This window comes from Nomascus leucogenys, unplaced genomic scaffold (assembly GCF_006542625.1).
Source record: "Nomascus leucogenys isolate Asia unplaced genomic scaffold, Asia_NLE_v1 Super-Scaffold_518, whole genome shotgun sequence".
NCBI classification, from domain to species: domain Eukaryota; kingdom Metazoa; phylum Chordata; class Mammalia; order Primates; family Hylobatidae; genus Nomascus; species Nomascus leucogenys.
Genome location: NW_022095776.1, coordinates 9,940 through 33,469, shown reverse-complemented (window position 1 = coordinate 33,469; position 23,530 = coordinate 9,940). Strand labels below are relative to the sequence as shown.

The 23,530-nt window shown below is 38.3% G+C and overlaps 1 pseudogene; it reads right to left on the bottom strand.

The window, feature by feature from the left end:
- Window positions 1–1,174: 1,174 nt before the first annotated feature.
- LOC100585716 lies at window positions 1,175–16,070 on the bottom strand (annotated as a pseudogene).
- Window positions 16,071–23,530: the final 7,460 nt, after the last annotated feature.

Below are 23,530 nucleotides of genomic sequence, written 5' to 3'. Positions count from 1 at the left end.
AGTAAAGAAGAACAAACAATCCAATTAGAAAATGGGGCAAAAGTCACAGATATTTCACTAAAGAAGATATAAGGGTGGCAAATAAGCATATGAGAAAATGCCTGGCATCATTAACAACTGGGGAAATGACAATTAAAACCACAATGAGATATCACTACAGACTTAATCAGAATGGTGAAAACAAAAAATAGTCAAAACACCAAATGCTCTTGAGGACATGGAGAAACTAGACCACTCAAACATTGCTAGTGGGAATGTAAAATGGTACAACTACTCTGAAAAACATTTTAGCCATTTCTTTAAAAAAAACAACACTAAACATGGAACTACCATATGACCTACAATTGCATCCGTGGGCATTTACTCCTTAAAAAATGAAAAATGTGTTCACACAAAAACCTGTACCTGAATGTTTACAGCAGCTTTACTGACAACAGGCAAAAACTGGAGACAATCTAGACATCCTCCCACAAGTGACTAAACAAACTGTGGAACAACCACGCATTGGACTATTCCTCCACAGTAAAAAGCAGCAAGCTATTGGTACATACAACGACCCAGGTGAAGCTCCACAGAACCACACTAAGTGAGAAAAGCCAATCCCAAAAAGCCACATACTGTGTGATTCCATTTCTACATTTGTGAAATGAAATCAGTAGAAGTGAAAAACAGCTTAAGGTGTGCCTGCAGTTAAGGAAGTGGTTGGTGGGAGAGGCAGGTGACTTTGGCTCTAGGAGGGCAGCATGAGGGGTCCTTGTGGTGATGGGAATATTCTTCCACCTGACTGGATCGATGTCAGTATTCTGGCTGTGATGTTGTACGACAGTTAAACAAGATGTTACCGTTAGGGGACACTGGTGAAGGGCATAATGCAGGATCTCTCCCTGTTATTTCTTACAACACTATGTGTATCTACAATTACAAACATAATTTTAAGGACCTAAACCTCTTTTAAAGCTATATAAAGTAATTGTGAGATTTATTACTTTTCTTCTATCATTTAAAAATGCTTCATGAGAAGACCCTTGCACAGTTGAGTCTGACTGACTTGGTAGAGATGACTGTCCGAAGACAGTGGGAGTACACACATACATCTTGGTCCCATATTTCATATATTCGTTTACAACTTCAACCCAAACTACTTCCCCAAGAGGACAAGAGCTTTTACCTTGGCTCCATATAAACTGAGTTCTTCCTTAGAAACTCTGGCGATGTCCACGCTGTGACTCTGGTCGTCTCACACTGCAGCACACAGTTTTCCAGCGTAGTCTTACCACGGTGAACAACTGGGAAGAAAATACACGCTGACTGTTTTAAGAAGTAATGTGCCTTTTCCAATGTTAGAGATAGCCTGGCGCTGACATTAGCTATGGTCTAAATATTTCTCAACGGTTACCATTTAAATTTTCTTACCTAATTTACAAATTCATAAAATATAAAACAATGACTATTTTGAGTTATTTTCTACAATCTAAAAGCACCATTCTTTAAAAAGAATGACTTGACCTCAGATACAAAAGCACTTTCCATTACCAGAAAACAAGAAAAGTATCAGAGAGCAATTTTTCTGAGTATCTCGGAAGAAAAAAACCTTGATTCAAGAAAGGGGATACAAAGATTCCAGGAAACAAATCCCACGTGAAGATAACTTCCGTCTAGTGCTACCTTGAATACACAGAACACAGACCACAACACTGGTTAAGTTTTAAAAGAAAAAAATCAATACACAGAAAAGAAACTAATATTAAACAAGTTATAATGAATAGGCTATTTTTCACTTCAGGGTTAAGATTGCTAAGTCGTCACACTAGGTACATAAAAAAATAATTTTTTAGGCCGCATGCAGTGGCTCACACCTGTAATCTCAGCACTTTGAGAGGCCAAGGGGGGTGGATCACTCAAGGTCAGGAGTTCAAGACCAACCTAGCCAACATGGTGAAACCCCGTCTCTACTAAAAAATACAAAAATTAGCCAGGCGTGGTGGCGGGCACCTGTAATCCCAGCTACTTGGGAGGCTGAGGCAGGGGAATCACTTGAACCTGAAAGGCAGAACTTGCAGTAAGCCGAGATCACTCCACTGTACTCCAGCCTGGGCAACAGAGAGCGAGACCTCTGCCTCCTGGGTTCAAGCGATTCTCCTGACTCAGCCTCCTGAGTAGCTGGGATTACAGGTGCCTGCCATCATGCCTGGCTAATTTTTCTATTTTTTAGTAGAGACGGGGTTTCATCATGTTGGCCAGGCTGGTCTCAAACTCCTGACCTCAGGTGATCTACATGCCTAGGCTTCCCAAAGTGCTGGGATTACAAGCATAAGCCACTGAGCCCAGCCTAAATGAATTTTTTTTTTTTTTTTTTTTTGAGACAGAGCCTCGCTCTGTTGTCTGGGCTGGAGTGCAGTGGTGCGATCTCGGCTCACTGCAACCTCTGCTTCCTGGGTTCAAGGAATTCTCCTGCCTCAGCCTCCCGAGTAGATGGGATCACAGGCATGTACCACTACACCTGGCTAATTTTTGTATTTTTAGTAGAGACGGGGTTCCACCATGTTCACCAGGCTGGTTTCAAACTCCTGACCTCAGGTGATCCACCCTCCTTGGCCTCCCAAAATGCTGGGATTGCAGGTGTGAGCCACCACACCCAGCCTCATAAATAAATAATCAGACTTCCATACACACTCATATCCCAGAGATATTGCAGGTTGAGTTCCAAACCACCACAATAAAGGAAATATCACAATTAAAGTGAGTCACACAATTTTTTTGGTTTCCCAGTGCATACAAAGTTATGTTTATGGGAGTCTGTGGAGGGTGGATGGCTTGAGGCCAGGAGTCTGAGACCAGCCTGGGCAACACGGCAAGACCCCATCTCTAAAAAATAACAAAAATTAGCCAGATGTGGTGGCACACGCCTGTAGTCCCAGCTACTTGGCTGGGCAGAATTGCTTGAGCCCAGGAGTTTGAGGCTACAGTGAGCTGTGATCATGCTATTGCACTCTAGCCTAGATGACAGTGAGACTGTCTCTAAAAACAAAAAATAAATAAAACTTATGTTTATACTAATGAGCATATGAGTTTATACTAATGAGTACTATGTTTATAATGCATCTATTAAGTGTACAAAAACATTATGTTTTTTAACGATGTATACATCTTAATTTAAAATACTTTATTTTGCTAAAACATGCTAACAATCCTCTGAGCCTTCAGCAAGACATAATTTTTTTTTGCTGGTGGAAGGTCACCTCAACGTTGATGGCTGCTTACTGATCAGAATGGTGTTTGCTGAAGGTTAAGGTGGCTGTGGCAATTTTAAAAAATAAGACAACAATGAAGTCTGCCACATTGATTGACTCTTCCTTTCATGAAAGGATTTCTCTGTAGCATGTGATCTTGTTTGATAGCACTTTACCCACAGGAGAAGGTTTTTGAAAATTGGAGTCGATCCCATCAAAATCTGCCTCTGCTTTACCAAGTTTACATAATATTCTAAATCATTTGTTGTCATCCAACCATGTTCACAGCATCCTCCCCAGGAGATTTCATCTCAAGAAACCACCTTCTTCGCTCATCCGTAAGAAGCAACTCCTAATCTGTTCCAATTTTGTTATAAGATTGTAGCAATTCAGTCACGTCTTGAGGTTCTCCTTGCTATCATCAGGCTCTAGTTCTCTTGCTATTTCCACCACATCTGCAGTTACTTCCTCCATTTGAGTCTTGAATCCCTCAATCATCCATGACGGCTGGAATCAACTTCTCCAGAATCCCTGTTAATGTTGAGATTTTAACCTCCTCCCATGAATCATAAATGTTCTTAGTGACATCTAGAATGATGACTCCTTCCCAGAAAGTCTTCAATTGACTTTGCCCAGACCCATCACTATCAATAGCTCGTATAGCCTTATGAAGTGTATTTCTTAAATAGTAAGACTTGAAAGTTGAAATTACTCCTTCATCCGTGGGCTGCAGAATGGATGTTATTAGCAGGCATGAAAACAACATTTATCTCCCGATACACCTCCATCATAGCTCTCAGATGACCAGGTACATTGTCAATAAGCAATCATATTTTTGAAGGAATCTTTTTTTTCAGCAGTAAATCTCAATAATGGGCCTAAAATATTCAGTAAACCACGTTATAAACAGATGTGCTACCATTCAGGCTTTGTTGTTCCATTTCTAGGGCACAGGCAGAGTAGATCTGCCATAATTCTTAAGGGCTCTAGGATTTTCAGAATGGTAAATGAGCACTGGCTTCAACTTAAAGTCACCAGTTACATTCGCTCCAAATGAGAGTCAGCTGTCCTTTGAAGCTGTGAAGCCAAGCACTGACTTCTCTCTAGCTATGAAAAGTACACAAAATTTATAAAATATTTTTAATATGTGTGACACAGTGACATCCAGGTTTTGTGAAATTCTCTGATATGGTAGATGAATAAGAGAATGCATTTCCCCTAGGGGCAGTCAGAGCTAATGACCCTATCAGTAAAGACCTCTACACATGTGAATAACCAATCAGCCACATGCAGAAGGCATACTTTCCTTGTTGTTGTTGTTGTTGTTTTGTTTTGTTTTTGAGACAGAGTTTCACTCTTGTTGCCCAGGCTGGAGTGCAATGGCGTGATATCCACTCACTGCAACCTCCATCTCCCAGATTCAAGTGATTCTCCTGCCTCAGTCTCCCGAGCAGCTGGGATTACAGGCGCCCACCACCATGCCCGGCTAATTTTTTGCATTTGCAGTAGAGATGGGGTTTCATCACATTGGCCACGCTGGTCTCAAACTCCTGACTTCAGGTGATCCACTCACCTCGGCTTCCCAAAGTGCTGGGATTACAGGAGTGAGCCACCACGCCCAGCCAAAAGGCATACTTTCTAACTACTACATTTGGTATGCAATAGAAAATGAAAACACACAGACACAATCTCACACAGAAACATAAAAGAATCAGTTAAAATACTCAGACAGTCTCTCTGTGCAGATTAGCTCACAGAGCACAATACCACGGTCCTGGAATATTTGTCACTAAGCCAAGACGAAGACCATCACACTACCAACAGAAGTCAGCCTCTTATTTCACACTGATTATGAAGAAGTACAGGAGTGTCAACTACAATGAAGAAAGTCAACAGAAGGAGCTGAGACAGGACATCCTCAAGCAAATGTCTTTTTCATCACAGCAGCCTAACAGCCTTATGCATCCAAGGATGGTTAAACTACTTTGCCCAAACAATAATTAAGCAGCCAACCATGCTGACCCTTCACTAAAATAAATTATCTAGTATCGGTCACTGATACCCCTACTCAGGCAGCATGTTTTATCCATTTCACAAAGATTCCCTGTGGACTAATAATAAAGAGAGAACCTCGTGTGACTGTTCTTTATCAGAAAAAAAAAGTTAAGAAAAAGGCAAAATGAATTTTTAAATCTTTCATCAAAAAACAAAAACTCACATTTTCAATGTGACAAATATAACTTATACTTGCAAATTTGGAAAAGTAAAATTAAATATAAGAATTGTATTTCTTATAAAGTTTATTATAAGCAATAAACAGTTCAGAAAAAAATGAACATGGAATAATTATGGGCACTCAAGTAAAAGAAGACAGACTTTTTTGTAATTCTCAGATAGTCTTCAAAAGAAATCAGAGCAACTGAATTGTTACATGCTTCAGAAGTTTACAAACAATTACGTGTTTACATATAAAGTAAAAGCTCATGGATGCCATGAATCTTTTTTTTTTTTTTTTTTGAGACGGAGTCTCACTCTGTTGCCCAGGCTGGAGTGCAGTGGCACAATCTCAGCTCACTGCAACCTCTGCCTCCCAGGTTCAAGTGAATCTTTAATTCAGTTGCAATTCCTTCAAAACCGTCTAAGACCAGACGATGAATTAAACCATTTTAAACACTTCGACATGTGATTTCACTAAGAGCTGATACAGGGTTATAGTAAGAGTAAACTCATACCAAGTACTGCTGGTCATGGTCCTCAGAGTGCAGCAGATGAAGGGCCCACAAGGCTCTGCTCATCAGCAGTCTTCTGGATCAGGGTCTTCTACAGGTAGATCTGGCTGATCTTGAATCATTGTGGATACCAAATTCATTATGGAATCCACCTGTAACATGTGAGACACAAGAAACCCACTGAGGTGAAACCATTGACATATAAAGCCACTGTCAAAAGTGTTTCCAGTCATCAAATTACAATACAGTATCAACAAGATAGTCCTTTTTTTGGTTAGAAAGTCAATACACATGTATGTCATACACACATATACAGACAAAAGTCTGGAAAGATACGCACAAAATGTTAATTAACAGTGGTTATTCTCTATCTGGTGGAATTGTAAATGTTTTATAATTCTTCATACATCTCCAATTTTCTAATTTATATAATGAATAAGTTACTTGTAAATTTTCTTTAATATTGAATTACCCTCCCTTCCCATCTCAGGTATCTAGGTCCAAAGTCTAAAATTGTAACGCTGTTTCCCTAAAATAGCACGTAGATATTCTCTTACCTGGTCTTGAGAGACAAAGTCCAGAAACAACTGATGCTCTTTCTGGACTCATAGTCAAAATACTCAAAGAGTGGGTGAAAATGTTTTAATTTCAAGACTGTTAAAATATTTTTGTAAGTGTCAACTGGTATCTTCAAAAGTCTGGTGAATTCCTTTGAAACTGCACTGCTGGTAGCAATACTACAAAAAGAAAAACAGAAGTCTTAATGAATAAAATTAACTTTCTATATACACAAATAGAACTTGTTCCATAAGAATTAGAAATTTTTCATTACACATTAAAGGAAATGGGTCAAGTGACTGATACTACCAGAAGACTATAACAACCTCCTTTCAAGGGGATAAAAATGCTTATCTAAACACAAACATAAATTCATCTATTATTTTTCTGTTGATACAAAACTAGATACAGTTTCCAACTCATGAACAGATGGTATAGCTGGAGTTAACATGACTGTCTAGAATTTGATGACATTTCTAAGGGAAGTATTTTAAGTGGTAGTTTTGTTCCCAGGGGGTAGCCAACAAGTATTGTATATTCACGATGAAAACAAGTAGGAAAAAAATCCATGCAAAACCAGCAATTCGACACAATAGAAAAATATATAAACTATTTCCTCTGCATCAGATTTTGGTGATTAAGGAAAAGCAGGCTGACTGACTTTTAGGTAGTGGTTAGTAAAAGCTCTGTAGATATTGAGGCATATTGGGACATTTATTATGACCTCTTTAGAGGTTGTTATTTCTAATTATTTTGTCTATTTTTACTGTAAAATTCACTTGGGGGGAAAGACATAGATACATCATTTAGTTTTTTTGATTTAAAATTTTTTAATTTTTAATTTTATTTTTTATTAGAGATGAGGTCTTGCTAGGTTGCCCAGGCTGTTCTCAAACTCCTGGGCTCAAGTGATTCTCCCAACTCAGCCTCCTGAATAGCTGGGACTACAGGTGCAAGCCACCACACCTGGCACATCATTTCATTTTCTCTCACACTTAGCATTCCGTATCTGGACTTGTTTTCAGTTCACACACACACAAACCCAAAAATGACCAAAAGAAAAAAGGTAATACAGAGGGGAAAAAAAAGAAGAAATTTTCTTGATGCACGTAAACCACTGGAAGGGAGATAGAAAGGGGGAAGATTACATGAGGTAAAATTCTGAAGAATATGGGTCGGGGAGGCGGGTCTGGCTTAACCCGAGTCCAGAGCAATGGCGAATGGGGCAGGAAGGGAACTGCTGGGGAGGGTAACAGGATCAGAGCTGCCCACAGTGCCCACTAGAGGACGCCATAGGTCTAGGACAGAACAGCTGAGGCGGCTTCAAGTTGGAAACAGTACTGTTGATATGCTCTTTGATGGAATCAAAATCAAAGCTCAAAATAGAAAAGATATTTAAACCAATTTAATTCTGCACTTTAAATATGTATACGCCCCTCATTTTTCACGATGTACTCTTTCGTAGGAAAACACCTCTTACGGAAATAAATACTGCCTGACAAAGTTTCCTTACCAGTTTAAGAACAAACTCATCACACAAACTCATTTCATACTCAATACAGCAAGCTTGTCCAACCCACAGCCCACAGGCCGCATGCAGCCCAGGATGGCTTTGAATGCAGCCCAACACAAATTTGTAAACTTTCTTAAAACATTATGAGTTTTTTGCGATTTTTGTTTAAGCTCATCACCTATTGCTAGTGTTTGTGTATTTTATGTGTGGCCCAAGAAAATGCTTCTTCCAATGCCGCCAAGGGAAGCCAAAAGACTGGATGCTCCTGATACACAGAAAGGGATCCAAACTGGAGAGACTGGTCCCTGAAGACTGCCTATGGTCCATAGGTACGACAATTTCATTAACATACACAACCAAGTAATTGGTCACCACTTTCTGCCCCTAGTAGTGCTAAGCATGACAATCTTAATGCACGATTAAAACAAGAAAAATGCCAGCAGTTCAAAAAACAATTGAGAAAGAAAAGCAAATCTGGGACAAAAATGTCTTTATGAGGATTTTTATAAAAATGTAACTTACTGTTCAAGGCTGAGCTTATTGAATATCTCTGCTGTTGTTTCTTGAACTTTATCAACATAGTCCACATGATCAGGGTAACATTTCATGGCAAGATTAATGAGAGAAACTTGTAAAGACACAACATCCTCTGAAGGCATGTCTTGTCTGGAATGTTTAGAAAACCATACAATTTATTTTAAACAATGGTAAAAGGAAGGCAGAGAAGTTTCAAAGTTTTCAGAACTTAGGAGAAAAACTATACAAACCTGTATCACTGTAGCCACCTGCTGTGAAAACATATCAAAAAGTTTCATATCTGCTGGGATTCCAGGTCCATCTTCACAGTGAGTAAATAAAGCTAATCTAAAAAAAACCCCAAAACCCTTTATTTTAAAAGATACAGGGTTTGGGTAGTGAGATCATGGATGACATCTTATTCTTTATTGCTTTTCTATATTTTGTATGAGCCCAAAATGTTTTTAAGTCGATCATTCCCTCAATGCTTTGAGACAGTCTCCCTCTCTCACCCAGGCTGGAGTGCAGTCATGCACTCTCCACTCAATGAAACCTCCACCTGCTGGGCTCAAGCTATCCTCCCACCTCAGCCTCCTGAGTAGCTGGGGCTAACAGCTTGTGCCACCACGCCCAGGTAATTTTTGTGTTTTCTGTAGTGATGGGGTTTTGCCATGTTGCCCAGGGTGGTATTGACCTGGACTCAAGCAAGCCTCCCTCCTTGGCCTCCCAAAGTGCTGGGATTACAGATGTGAGCCACTGCACCCGGCCTCCTCAATTCATTTTTTTTTTATTATTATACTTTAAGTTTTAGAGTACATGTGCACAACGTGCAGGTTAGTTACATATGTATACATGTGCCATGTTGGTGTGCTGCACCCATCAACTCATCATTTAACATTAGGTATATCTCCTAATGCTATCCCTCCCTCCTACCCACACTCCACCACTCATAGGTGGGAATTGAACAATGAGAACACATGGACACAGGAAGGGGAACATTCATTTTTAACGAAACAGTTTTGCCAATGAAACCTTTTTCCATCAGCATTCTTTTTTTTTGAGCTGGAGTCTCGCTCTGTCACCCAGGCTGGAGTGCAGTGGCGTGATCTCGGCTCACTGCAAGCTCCACCTCCTGGGTTCACGCCATTCTCCTGCCTCAGCCTCCCAAGTAGCTGGGACTACAGGCGCCCACCACCACACCCGGCTAATTTTTTGTATTTTTAGTAGAGACGGGGTTTCACCGTGATAGCCAGGATGGTCTCGATCTCCTGACCTCGTGAACTGCCTATCTTGGCGTCCCAAAGTGCTGGGATTACAGACGTGAGCCACCACGCCCGGTCTTTTCATCAGCATTCTTATTTCATACCATACTAAGTAGATTTTCAACAAGATAATTCTCTCAAAGTCTTTTTTATTTTTTTTATTTTTTATTATTATTATACTTTAAGTTTTAGGGTACATGTGCACAATGTGAAGGTTTGTTACATATGTATCCATGTGCCATGTTGGTGTGCTGCACCCATTAACTCGTCATTTAGCATTAGGTATATCTCCTAATGCTGTCCCTCCCCCCTCCCCCCACCCCACAACAGTCCCCGGAGTGTGATGTTCCCCTTCCTGTGTCCATGTGTTCTCATTGTTCAATTCCCACCTATGAGTGAGAACATGCGGTGTTTGGTTTTTTGTCCTTGTGATAGTTTACTGAGAATGATGGTTTCCAGTTTCATCCATGTCCCTACAAAGGACATGAACTCATCATTTTTTATGGCTGCATAGTATTCCATGGTGTATATGTGCCACATTTTCTTAATCCAGTCTATCGTTGTTGGACATTTGGGTTGGTTCCAAGTCTTTGCTATTGTGAATAGTGCCGCAATAAACATACGTGTGCATGTGTCTTTATAGCAGCATGATTTATAGTCCTTTGGGTGTATACCCGTAATGAGAAGCATAATTAAGTAGATATGGACAGAAATGCATTAAAGTGACAAATGTATTCAACAACCATGATTTAAATAAATAATCTTTAAAAAATAAAAGTACATAGACTATTTTAAGATACTGCATTTTTACTACTTAAAGTCTGAAATACAACTAAGTCTAAAATTCATAAAATTGACTTTTATTTCCCACATCTTAACTTACTCAAAATAATGTCTGTTTCATTATCATTATCTGTTTGTCAGAGTCACAACTACATCCACATTTTGTTACGTCCAGAAACATCACTACTGACAGAGTACAGGCAACACAGGAAAATCCAGTTACTAGCTTCCTTTAAGAGTGAGCCCAATAAGTATGGAATTTTTGCTGCCCAGCATTGAGCTGATAATTTGGAAAATTTTGTTATCTAAATTCTCAGACTTTAAAATGAACACCTTAGTTTTTTTAAAAAAACATACAAAAGGTATCTGCAGAAATAAATCTTCACTTAGGTTTCTGGTTTCATGACAATGCTTACAAGTAGTAGGACAGACATTATGTACTACTACACAACATGGCTGCAAAAAAGTCACCCATTGGCCAAGCGCGGTGGCTCACATCTGTAATCCCAGCACTTTGGGAAGCTGAGGCAGGCAGATCATTTGAGCTCAGGAGTTTGAGACCAGCCTGGCCAACCTGGCAAAACCCCATCTCTACCAAAAATACAAAAATTAGCCGGCCATGGTGGGGCATGTCTGTAATCCCAGCTACTCCGGAGGCTGAGACACCAGAATCACCTGAACCCAGGAGTCGGAGGTTGCAGTGAGCCGAGATAGTGCCACTCTAGCTTGGGTGACAGAGTGAGATTCTGTCTGGGAAAAAAAAAAAAACAAAAAAAAAAACTAAGAAAATAAAACTTAAAGTGGATGTACTAAACATATGTGATACTTAAAATTTTTTCTTTAAGAAAATGTGATGATAGAGGGATTACTAGAACATTTTCAATCATCTGTATCTTACGGCTACTCTAAATCAAATGAGTTCCCACTGCAAGATACTTACATCATGGTAAAAAACAAATTTTGTTCTTCAATATGATCTTTGGATTTGTATGATTAAAAAAATAAGTCTGTACAACATCTTTAAATGTCAATTAAACACACAGAATAAAGATATTCATTATCGTCATGTCTCCTGCACATTTAAGTTAAGCTTCTTTCTTGTCTAACCTAGGCAAGTACCTAGTACTCATACTCACAAAGCTAAATTATTTATAGTATAATTAAATTAAGATCATTGGTATGATAAAGATGTAACAGAAACAAATAATTGAAAAAATGTTTAAAATTCATTATTCCCAAGTCAGACCATTTATCATCCAGTGTTGGAAGGTCTTACCTATCAGTTAAAGCAATGATTATGTTTTTCACATTTACACTCTGGTGTAACTCAGCACAGGCTCGAAGAAAAGGATTCAAAGTCTGGAGGTGAAATTCATCAGAGAAAACCTGAAAAACAAATGATCAATACAAGTAAAAGTATTTCACATAATATTCTGAACTCACATATGGTAAAGTTCACATCTGTGGGGAAAAAAACACTGTAATCTTATACAACTAAATTCAAACACATTACTTCTGAAGCTCTCTACTAAACATAAGCTCAGACAGAAATATTCCAACAAACAAAGTGTGCCTACAATTAAACTAAAGCTACAGAGATCTAGAAAACTCAGATTACTCATTCCTACATCTTGGAGGAAAACAAACCACATTGATACAAAGACCAAGTTATAAGTTAGAAACAGAAAATTCCTGTTTCTAAATTATTTTCAGAAGAAGCAAGATTACATGAACAAAAAGAAGCATTAAAAATGATTTTAATTTTTTATAGAAATGACATCTTGCTATGTTGCCCAGGCTGGTTTTGAACTCCTGGTCTCAAGAGATCCTCCCACCTTGAACTCCCAAAGTGGCGATTACAGGTGTGAGTCACCACACCCAGCAAGGAAAATTCTTTATTCAGGAAAGCTTATTTCCTATTCCATCAACATTTTTTCAAAACAATTAAATTTAATGAAAGATAAAATAGGCCCTTAAAAAATGAAATAAATGTTCCCACCTACCTGAATAACACACTCCATGAGATATTCTTGAGCCAAAGCATCCCTACAGTTTACAACTTGCTCCAATATGCCAGTCAAAACAATCTAAAAGAGAAAAAAAAGAAACACATGTAAGGGTTAAAACCTGTTTTCAAAATCTTAAGCTATTCCCATAGTAACACATTTGAACTACTAACTTGAACATCGTATTGAGATTTTTCTCACCAAGACTTCACTTCTAAACTTTAAAAGCTATTTTCTTTTTGAGATAAGGTCTTGTTCTGTTGCCCAGGCTGGGGTGCAGTGGCACACTCTCCACTCAATGCAATGTCCACCTCCTGGGCTCAAGCCATCCTCCCCCCTCAAGCCTCCTGAGTAGCTGGGACTACAGGTACATTCCACCATGCCCAGCTAATTTTGGTAATTTTTGTAGAGATGGGGTCTCCCTATGTTGCCCAGGCTTGTCTCAAACTCCTGGACTCAAGTGATCCATCTGCCTTGGCCTCTCAAAAGTAAGCTTTTTTCTCCATAGCTTGTGCATTTTTGTGTATCCTCAGAAACCTTTGTGTAATCCTAGGTCATAAAGATTTCCTCTGTGTTTTCTAACAGTTTTAGGTTCTATATTTAGGTCTCTGATCGATTTTTGTGTTTTTTCTATATGGTATGAGGGATTGGTCAAGGTTCAGGGTTTTTTGCTTGTTTGCATATAAACATCCAATTGTTCCAGAATCACTTGCTGAAAAGGTTGCCTTTGTACTTTTATCAAAAATAACTGATCATAAATATCTGGGTCTATTATGGATTGTCTAGTCAGAGATCGGTAAACTGAGCTGCTGCTTGTTTTTACAAATAAAGTGTTTCTGGAACACAGCCATGCCCATTCACTTCCACATTGTCTGTGGCTGCTTTTGCACCATTATCTGCAGTGTTAGTAGTTGTAGACTGGGGTGTTCAACCTTTTGGCTTGGAGAAGAATTAGAAGAAGAATTGTCTTGGGCCACACATAAAATACACTAAGAATAGCTGCTGAGCTTTTTAAAAAAAAAGCAAAAAATCTCATGTTTTAAAGTTTACAAACTTATGTTGGGCCATGTTCAAAGCTGTCCTGAGCCACAGGTTGGACAAGCTTGTTGTACAGCATATGTCTTGCAAAGCCAAAAAACATTTATTATCTGGTCCCTCACAGGTAAAGTTTGCCATTCCCTGTTTTATTCCCCTCCATTGATTTGTGTGTCTGTCCTTTTCACCAATACCACACAGGATCTCACTGTGGCTTTAGAGTAAATCATGAATTCGGGTTGTTTGGGTCTCAACTTTGTTCTTCCTTTTCAAATTTGTTGCAGCTGTTCCAAGTTCTTTGTTTCTTCACATAAAACTTTAGAATCAGCTTCTTAATTTCTACAAAAGTCTGCTGGGATTTTGACTGAGATTACATTGGATCTATAGATCATTTTTTTAAAAAAATGCTATCTTGACAATATTAAATCTTCCAATCCACAAACATTGCATATATATCTTTCTGTTTATTTAAGTCTTCTTCAGTAAAAGCCATTTTAAGATTTTTTCAATGTAATATTATATAACAAAAATATTCTGATTTTAAAAATCAGATTTCAGTTTATCTCAGAACATAAGAAGAGGTAACAAAAATATATAAACCTGTTTGTAACGTTCCACATTTACACCTTCCAACTGACTGACGCATACCAAATTTGTTCCCACTAAAATTCTCAGTTCTTGTCTTTCTCGTTCTCTTTTTTCTCTATCTCGGCTATGTCCCTGATGCTGCATTAGCACCCAGAGCTTGTTCATTCCAGCAAAGTTGAGCAGTACAAAATCCATGGAATCACTGATATCTCCAGTTGTTTCTTCGCTGCAAAGAAACAGAAAAGCCTTTACACAGTATTTACAGGACCAACTTACAGCTATCCCTCTCCTTCGTGCATTTCCTACTTACCTCTGTAGTACACCAATGCTTTATAAAAAACCACTTTCAATTTTATTGGCTTACTGTTAAATTTCAAAGGGAACAGAATCTAGGGAAAAAAGTACCTGGAGAGGACAGTATAAATTTAAAGGGCAACTTACTTTCCCCAACTCCCTATCCTGGGCCAAGTGGACTTGCTCTTATGGCAACTTCCTTAATTCAAAAAGGCTAGAAGGGTGGGCATGGTGGCTCATGTCTGTAATCCCAATGCTTTGGGAGGCCAAGGCAGGAAGATCGCTTTAGGCCAGGAGTTAAAAACTGGCCTAGGCAACATAATGAGACCCCATCCCTACAAACCAAAAACAAAAACAAAAGGCTAAAAAATTAACACTTAGGGTGTACTGCTAACTACATCATTTTACTGTTGAATATTTTGTTTCTAATTGGAATGTAAGCTTTGTGAGGGAACAGACCATGGATTTCCTGCTTTATTTTTCTACATCTCCTAGGATGGAGACCTCAGTAGCTTTCAAAAAATTTTATTGATTGCCTAATTAAATGCTCAAAATGGACAGTCAAAATGTAATAAAGCAAATAACTTTATCAATTTCTCTACATTGTTAAATTTTTTATCTTTTCTGTACTGATTAAAAAAGAGATTGATGCGGATATATTAAAAAACATTGAATTGTACACCTTAGAAATAAATGAAAATATTAAAAAGAAAAAACCAAAATCTGTTGGGGCAAACTGAAAAAAGATTAAAAATTAAAGAAAGAAAATAAATGAATAAACTTTAAAAAAAAAGGAATGAAGTTCTTTAATCTGGGGACCTGTCATGTGAACAGCTCACCCCACTGAAGACCACAGTTGGCTGCCCACCTGCCCCTGCTGTGGGATAAAATTACAGTAGACTTTGATTCTAGAATACTGATTACACAAGAGACAGGAGTGTCTCCGAATAGCTTTTATTTTTTCTTTTCTGGAGTTAATAGCTAACTTGTAACAGATAGTTCAAATCACTTATATTCCAAGGTAACTAGCAGTCTATAAATTATAAAAACTGATAGACATTAAAGGGACAATTATGAAATCCAGCTGGCTCACACTTCATTATTTCATTACAAATTCAATTTCCAAATATAACCCCCTTTAAAAAGTTGTATTTTCAAAGAATATTTAATGTAGTGGAAAAATGCTCAATTACATGAAATAAAAAAAGCAGGTTCTAATAATCCAAAGATAAACTTTGCATAAGAGTACATTTTAGATCATACCACATATACTGAGGAGTTCTATATGACAAAGGAAATCTATATACAAATGCTACCTAAATGGCTGACTGGGTGGAAGAATTATTCATACTTACTATATTTCTGTACATGTTTCCACACTTTTATACATTCTGCAATGAAAGAAATATTGCAACAAAATCAAGAAAGAAAATCACTTACTCTGTTGGCTCTCCTTCATCAGGTAAGATATTTCTGGTACACTGAAGAAAGTAATTTTGAAGAAACAAACCTCTCAAGGGATGCTGCACACCAGGGCACATTTCTACCAAATCTTTCAAAATGTCCTTCCTGGACTGAGGAAATGACTTGACATATAAAACTCCAACTGTGATCAAAAGGTAACTAGGAGAATTATGAAGAAATGCTGATTAGAAATAAAATATTCAAATCAAGAATTTGATTATTTCCAAACACATTGAACAAAACATTAAATAAACAAGACAGGAACCATGTTGTTTTCTCCTGCATGATAAGGAAAATATCTGATTTAAAATATAACCGCTGACTGACCTCTAAAAAAACTATATATATATATTCACTCACACACACACACACACACACACAGGGACATATACTGTATATATACAAGATAGATATTACCTTTAACATATTAGGAAGATAATAATTGTTATATTAATTTTTCTAACAGTCAAGACATTAAACAAAATAGCAAACATGTACATTTTTTCTGTTTCCAAAATTCTTCAAATAGCTACATTATTTGAATCATCTCATTGGAAATGTCCCTAAACACACTGCCAGAAAGCGGCCCGGAAGTAGTTTCTTCAACCTAACAGCTGGTTCCCTATTAAAATGTTACCGGGCCAAGCACGGTGGCTCACGCCTGTAATCCCAGCATTTTGTGAGGCCAAGGCCGATGGATCACGAGGTCAAGAGATAGAGACCATCCTGGCCAACATGGTAAAGCCCCATCTCTACTAAAAATACAAAAATTAGCTGGGTGTGGTGGCGCATGCCTGTAGTCCCAGCTACTCAGCAGACTGAGGCAGTAGAATCGCGTGAACCCAGAAGGCAGAGGTTGCAGTGAGCCGAGATTGAGCCACTGCACTCCAGCCTGGCGACAGAGCAAGACTGTCTCAAAAAGAAAAAATGTTTCCAAGGGAACCTAGTAGAATGATTCTAAGAGGGAGCTTTGTGATCAGAATGATCAGCGTGCAAATACTGCCTATACTTTTTATTTTTTTTTTTAACACAGGTTTTGCTCTGTGGCCCAGGCTGGAGTGCAGTGGTGCTTTTTGCCCCCGCCACCGCGGCTTTTTACCGCCGTGGCTTTTTGCTCCCCGCCGCCGCGGCTTTTTGCCCCCGCCGCCAAGGCCTTTTGCTCCCTGCCGCCGCGACTTTTTGCTCCCCGCCGTCGCGGCTTTTTGCCCCCATCGCCGCGACCTTTTGCGGCTTTTTGCCCCCGCCGCCGCCGCTTCCTGCCGCCGCCGCCTCCTGCCGCCGCCGCCTCCTGCCGCCGCCGCCTCCTGCCGCCGCCGCCTCCTGCCGCCGCCGCCTCCTGCCGTCGCCGCCGCCGCTTACCGCCACCGCCGCCGCCTCTGGCCGCCGCCGCCGCCGCCTCTGGCCGCCGTCGCCGCCGCCTCTTACCGCCGCCGCCGCCTCTTGCCGCCGCTTCGGGCCGCCGCCGCCGCCGCTTCTGGCCGTCGCCGCCGCGGCTTTTTGCGGCTTTTTGCCCCCGGTGCCGCGGCTTTTTGCTACCCGCCGCCGCTGCTTTTTGCAGCCGCGGCTTTCTGCAGCTTTCTCCCCGGGCGCCGCGGCTTTTTGCCCCAGCCTCCGCGGCTTTTTCCCCGGTCCGCCGCGGCTTTTTGCTTCTGCCGCCGCGGCTTTTTCCCGCCATAGCTTTTTGCCCCTTCTTAAAACAGCGTGTGTTTTCATCCCAGTTGTTCACCGTGGTAAGACTACGCTGGAAAACTGTGTGCTGCAGTGTGAGACGACCAGAGTCACAGCGTGGACATCCCCAGAGTTTCTAATGAAGAACTCAGTTTATGTGGAGCCAAGGTAAAAGCTCTTGTCCTCTTGGGGAAGTAGTTTGGGTTGAAGTTGTAAACGAATATATGAAATATGGGACCAAGATGTATGTGTGTACTCCCACTGTCTTCGGACAGTCATCTCTACCAAGTCAGTCAGACTCAACTGTGCAAGGGTCTTCTCATGAAGCATTTTTAAATGATAGAAGAAAAGTAAATCTCACAATTACTTTATATACCTTTAAGAGAGGTTTAGGTCCTTAAAATTATAAGTTTGTAATTGTAGGTTCACACAGTGTTGCAGGAAATAACAGGGAGAGATCCTGCATTATGCCCTTCACCAGTGTTCCCTAACAGTAACATCTTGTTTAACTGTCGTACAACATCACAACCAGAATACTGACATCGATCCAGTCAAGTGGAAGAATATTCCCATCACCACAAGGACCCCTCATGCTGCCCTCCTAGAGCCAAAGTCACCTGCCTCTCCCACCAACCACTTCCTTAACTGCAGGCACACCTTAAGCTGTTTTTCACTTCTACTGATTTCATTTCACAAATGTAGAAATGGAATCACACAGTATGTGGCTTTTTGGGATTGGCTTTTCTCACTTAGTGTGGTTCTGTGGAGCTTCACCTGGGTCGTTGTATGTACCAATAGCTTGCTGCTTTTTACTGTGGAGGAATAGTCCAATGTGTGGTTGTTCCACAGTTTGTTTAGTCACTTGTGGGAGGGTGTCTAGATTGTCTCCAGTTTTTGCCTGTTGTCAGTAAAGCTGCTGTAAACATTCAGGTACAGGTTTTTGTGTGAACACATTTTTCATTTTTTAAGGAGTAAATGCCCACGGATGCAATTGTAGGTCATATGGTAGTTCCATGTTTAGTGTTTTTTTTTTTTTTTTTAAGAAATGGCTAAAATGTTTTTCAGAGTAGTTGTACCATTTTACATTCCCACTAGCAATGTTTGAGTGGTCTAGTTTCTCCATGTCCTCAAGAGCATTTGGTGTTTTGACTATTTATTGTTTTCACCATTCTGATTAAGTCTGTAGTGATATCTCATTGTGGTTTTAATTGTCATTTCCCCAGTTGTTAATGATGTCAAGCATTTTCTCATATGCTTATTTGCCACCCTTATATCCTCTTTAGTGAAATATCTGAGACTTTTGCCCCATTTTCTAATTGGATTGTTTGTTCTTCTTTACTGTAGAGGTTTGAGAGTTCTCTGTATATTCTAGATACTAGTCCGTTGTCAGGTATGTGGTTTGGAGACATTTTTTGCCACTCTGTAGCTTGTCTTTTCACCTTCTTCATATGGGTTTTTATGGAGCAAAGTATTTAATTTTGATGAAGTCCAGTGTATCAGTTTTTCCTTTTATGAGTCGAGGTTTTGGTGATAAGAACTGTTTGCCTAGCCATAGATCCTGATTTTCTCCTATGTTAAAAAAAAATTTTTTATAGCTTTATATTTTACATAAGGTTGTGATCCATTTTCTAGTTAATTTTGGTGTAAGGTGTGAGGTTTAGGTCACGGTTCATTTCTTTTCCTATTCTGTTTCACTAATCTGTGTAGCCATCCCTCCACCAGTACCTGTAGCTATACATTAAGTCTTAACGTCAGGTAGAGTGATTTCTCCTACTTTTTTTTTTCAAAATTGTTTCAGCTACTCAAGTTTCTTTGCTTTTCAATACAAATGTGAAAATAATTTTGTCTATATCCACAAAAGATCATGCTGAGATTTTGATAGGAACTTTAATAAACCCATATGTCAATTTGGGAAGGATTAACGCCTTCCAATTTTTGAACACAATGTATTTCTCCATTTACTTAAAATCTCTGATTTCCTTTTTTTGAGATAAGGTCTTGTTCTGTCACCCAGGCTGGAGTGCAGTGGCATGAACATGGCTCATGGCATAGCTTCAGTCTCCTGGGCTCAAGCCATCTTCCCACCTCTGCCTCTCAAGTAGCTGGGACCACAGGTGCATGCCACTACACCGAGCTAATATTTTTTACTTTATTTTTTGTAGAGATGGGGTCTTGCCATGTTGCCCAGGCTGTTCTCCAACTCCTAGGCTCAAGCAGTCCTCCTGCTTCCATCTCCCGAAGTGATGGGATTACAAGCATGAGCCACCACACCCAGCCAAATCTTTGTTTTCTTTCATCAGCATCATATACTCTTTAGCATACAAAGGTTATATGTGTTTTGTTAGATTTGTACCTAATTATTTCACTTTTTTGAGTGATTGTGATATTTTTCATTTCAATGTCCATATGTTCATTGCTAGTATATAGAAACATAATTTATTTTTATATGTTTATCCTATATCCTATGACTTTGTTAAACCGTACTTAGAGGAATGTTTTTGTAGCTTCCTTGGGATTTTCTATATAGAGAGTATTGTTATCTGCAAATAAGGGCAGGTTCTCTTTTTTCTTTTCTAATCTTTATGCGTCTTTCCCCCCTTGCCTTATTGCACTGGCTAGAATTTCCGGCACTATGAAAGCAGACCTCCTCACCTTGGTTTTGATATTAGGGAGAATATGTTTAGTATTCCATTGAAAAGAATAAGGTTGACCAGGTTTTTAGATACTCTTTATCAAGTTGAAGAATTTCTGCCCTATTTCTTTTTCTTTTTTTTTTTTGAGAATTTTTATCATAAGTGGATGTTGACTACTTTTTTTCTGAGTTCCTTTCTCAGGAATAGGCTGACTTTTAATAATTTTTTCTGTATAGATTGATATGATCACATGATTTTTCTTATTGGAAAACAGAAAATGGTGGGTTACAATGGTTGATTTTCAAGTTTTGAGCCAGCCTTGCCTCTGTGGCATAAACCCCACTTGGTCATGGTATGTAATCCTTTTTATATATTGCTGAATTATATTTGCTAATCTTTTGTTAGGAAATTTTGCATCTATATTCATGAATATTGGACTCTAGTTTTGGTTTTCTGTGCCACTGTCTTTGTCTGGTTTTATTGATATTAATAGCTTCATAAAATGAATACAGAAGTGTTCTCTTCTATTTTGTAGATGAGCTTGTGTAGAATTGCTGTTCATTCTTTAGATGTTTGATGGATTTCTCCAGCGCAATCACCTGGGCCTGGAAATTTCTCTTTCGGAATTTTTAAATTATGAATTCCATTTCATTAATAGTTAAAAGGGTATTCAAATGACCTATTTCGTATTGAGTATATTTTGGTAGTTTGTGCTTTTTGTGGTATTGGACCACTACTTCTAAGTTGTCAGGTTTATATTTATAGAATTGTTTGTAGTATTTCCTTATTCTTCTGATATCTGCAGGGTGTATAGTAATGATCCCTGTTTCATATTTGATATTGGTAGTTTGTGTCTTCTAAGAGCCAATTCTTTGTTTCATTGTTCTGTGTATTTTTTTTCTTTTTGATAATTGTTCTGTTTTCAGTTTTATTTATTTTAGTTCTTTTTTTAAATTTAAATTTAATGTTAATTTTTACTTTTTTATGTTCTTTTTACGATTTTGTTCCTTCTGCTTCTTTTGGGTTTATTTTACTTGTTTTGGGTTTTCCACCTGAGAGATTAGATGATTGATTTGAGACTTTTTCTCTTTTCTAATGTAAGCATTTAATGCTATAAACTTGTCTCTCAGCATTGCTCTAGCTGTTTTGTAAATTTTGATATTTTGTATTTTTATGCTTTGATTCATGCAGAATTTAGAAGTGTGTTTAGTTTCTAAATATCTGGAGTTTTACTATTACCTTTCTGTTGTTGATTTCTAGTTTCATTCCATTGTCAAAAAACATACTATATGATTTTAATTCTTTTAGATTTCTAGAGGTTTCTTTTATGGCTCAAGATATGATCTGTCTTGATACATATTCTGTGAGCAAATGAAAAGAAAGTGAGTCATTCTCACATTCTGTCTGCTGTCATTGCGTGGTATATTCTATACAATGTCAACTAGATCAAATTGGTTGGTGATGTTGAGTTCTTTTGTATTCTTTCTGATTTTTTTCTTCTGTCAATCGTTGAGAGAGGGGTGTTGAAACCTCTAATTATAACTGAATTTGTTTGTTTGCCTTTTCAGTACTATTAGTTTTTGCTTCACATATTTTGCAGTTCTGCTATTTGGTGTATGCTCGTTCAGGATTGCTATGTCTTTTTGGTGAGTCAGCATGTTTATGATTACTTTATGTCTGTCTCTGGTAATTTTGTTTGCTCTAAAGTCTACTTTATCTGATATTAATATAGCCACACCTGCTTTCCTTTGATTATTGTTTCCACGATATGTCTTTTTCTATTGTTTTAATTTCAACTTGCCTATATTCTGTTTGAAGTGAGTTGTAGACAACATACAGTTGAGTCATGTTTTTAATCCAATTTGCCAATCTTTGTCTTTTAGTTGTATTTAGACCACTCACATTTAATTATTGATGTTAAGTCTTTTGTCTGCTATTTTTTGTTTTCTGTTTGTTCTGCTTTTCATTTGTTGATTTGCTTTTTTTCTGCCATCCTGTGGATACCCGAACATTTTTCAGAATTGCATTTGTTTTTGAGAATATCTCTTTGTATAGCTTTTTTAGTGGTTGCTCTAGGTTGTATATATGATACGTACATAACATCACAGTTTACTGGTGTCACCATTTCAAGTAAAGTGTAGAAACCTTGCCTCCCCTTCTTATTCTTTACCATCTTCTTTTTATAATTGTCTTAAACTTTTCCTTTATATACATACATCTAGAACCATATTAGACAATTTTATGATTTTTGATTCAAATGTCAGACATAATTTAGAACACTCAAGAGAAGGAAAGCTTATTGTATTTACCTATATCTTTGCTTAATGAGCTTTTTCTTTTTGATGTTCCAAGATCCTCTCTTTTATCATTTCTTTTTTGTTTAGATAACTTCCTTTAGTCATTCTATGAAGATAGGTCTGCTGGTGACAAATTTTCTCATTTTCCCTTCTTCTGAGAATATCTTGATTTCCTCTTCATTCCTGAAGAATATTTTCACTGGTTATAGGATTCTGGGTTGACAATGTTTTTCTTTTAGCCCTTGAACAATACTGTGTCTTTTTCATCTGGCATCCATGGTCTCTGATGCTGCCAATCACATTTTCTCTCCTATAGGTAAGGCATAAAATTTTCATTGATGCTTTCAAATTTTTGTTTTTAGCTTACACTAGTTTAATTATGATGTATTTTGGCATGGATTTCTTTGAGTTTATCCTGTTTGGGGTCTGCTCAGCTTCTTGAACTTGTAGGCTTGTTATCCAAATCCTGCCAAATTTGCAAGCTTTTAGTCATTATTTCTTCAGATGTGTTTTTAGCCTCACCCTCTTTCTCTTCTCTTTCCAGAACTCTGATGACATGAATATTGGATCTTTCGTTATGTTCCAGCAGAACTTTGGAGCTCTGTTTACTTTTCTTTTTCAGTATGTTTTCTCTGCTATTGGGTAAATTTTATTATTCTATCTTCCAGTTCACTGATTCTTTCCTCTGTTGTTTTCATTCTGCTGTTGAGCACATCCACTGAGTTTCTATTTTCGTTATTGTGTTTTTCAGTTCTAAAATTTCCATTTGGTTTTTTATATCATCTACTTCTTTGCTGAGACTTTCATTTTTCGTTGGTTTTATGTGCGTTCATAATTCCTTATTGAAGCATTTTTATCATGTCTGCTTTAAAATCACTGCCAGTTAATTCTATCATCTCTGACATCTTGGTTTTGGCATCTGTTGATTGTCTTATTGTTTTTGACATTTTCCTC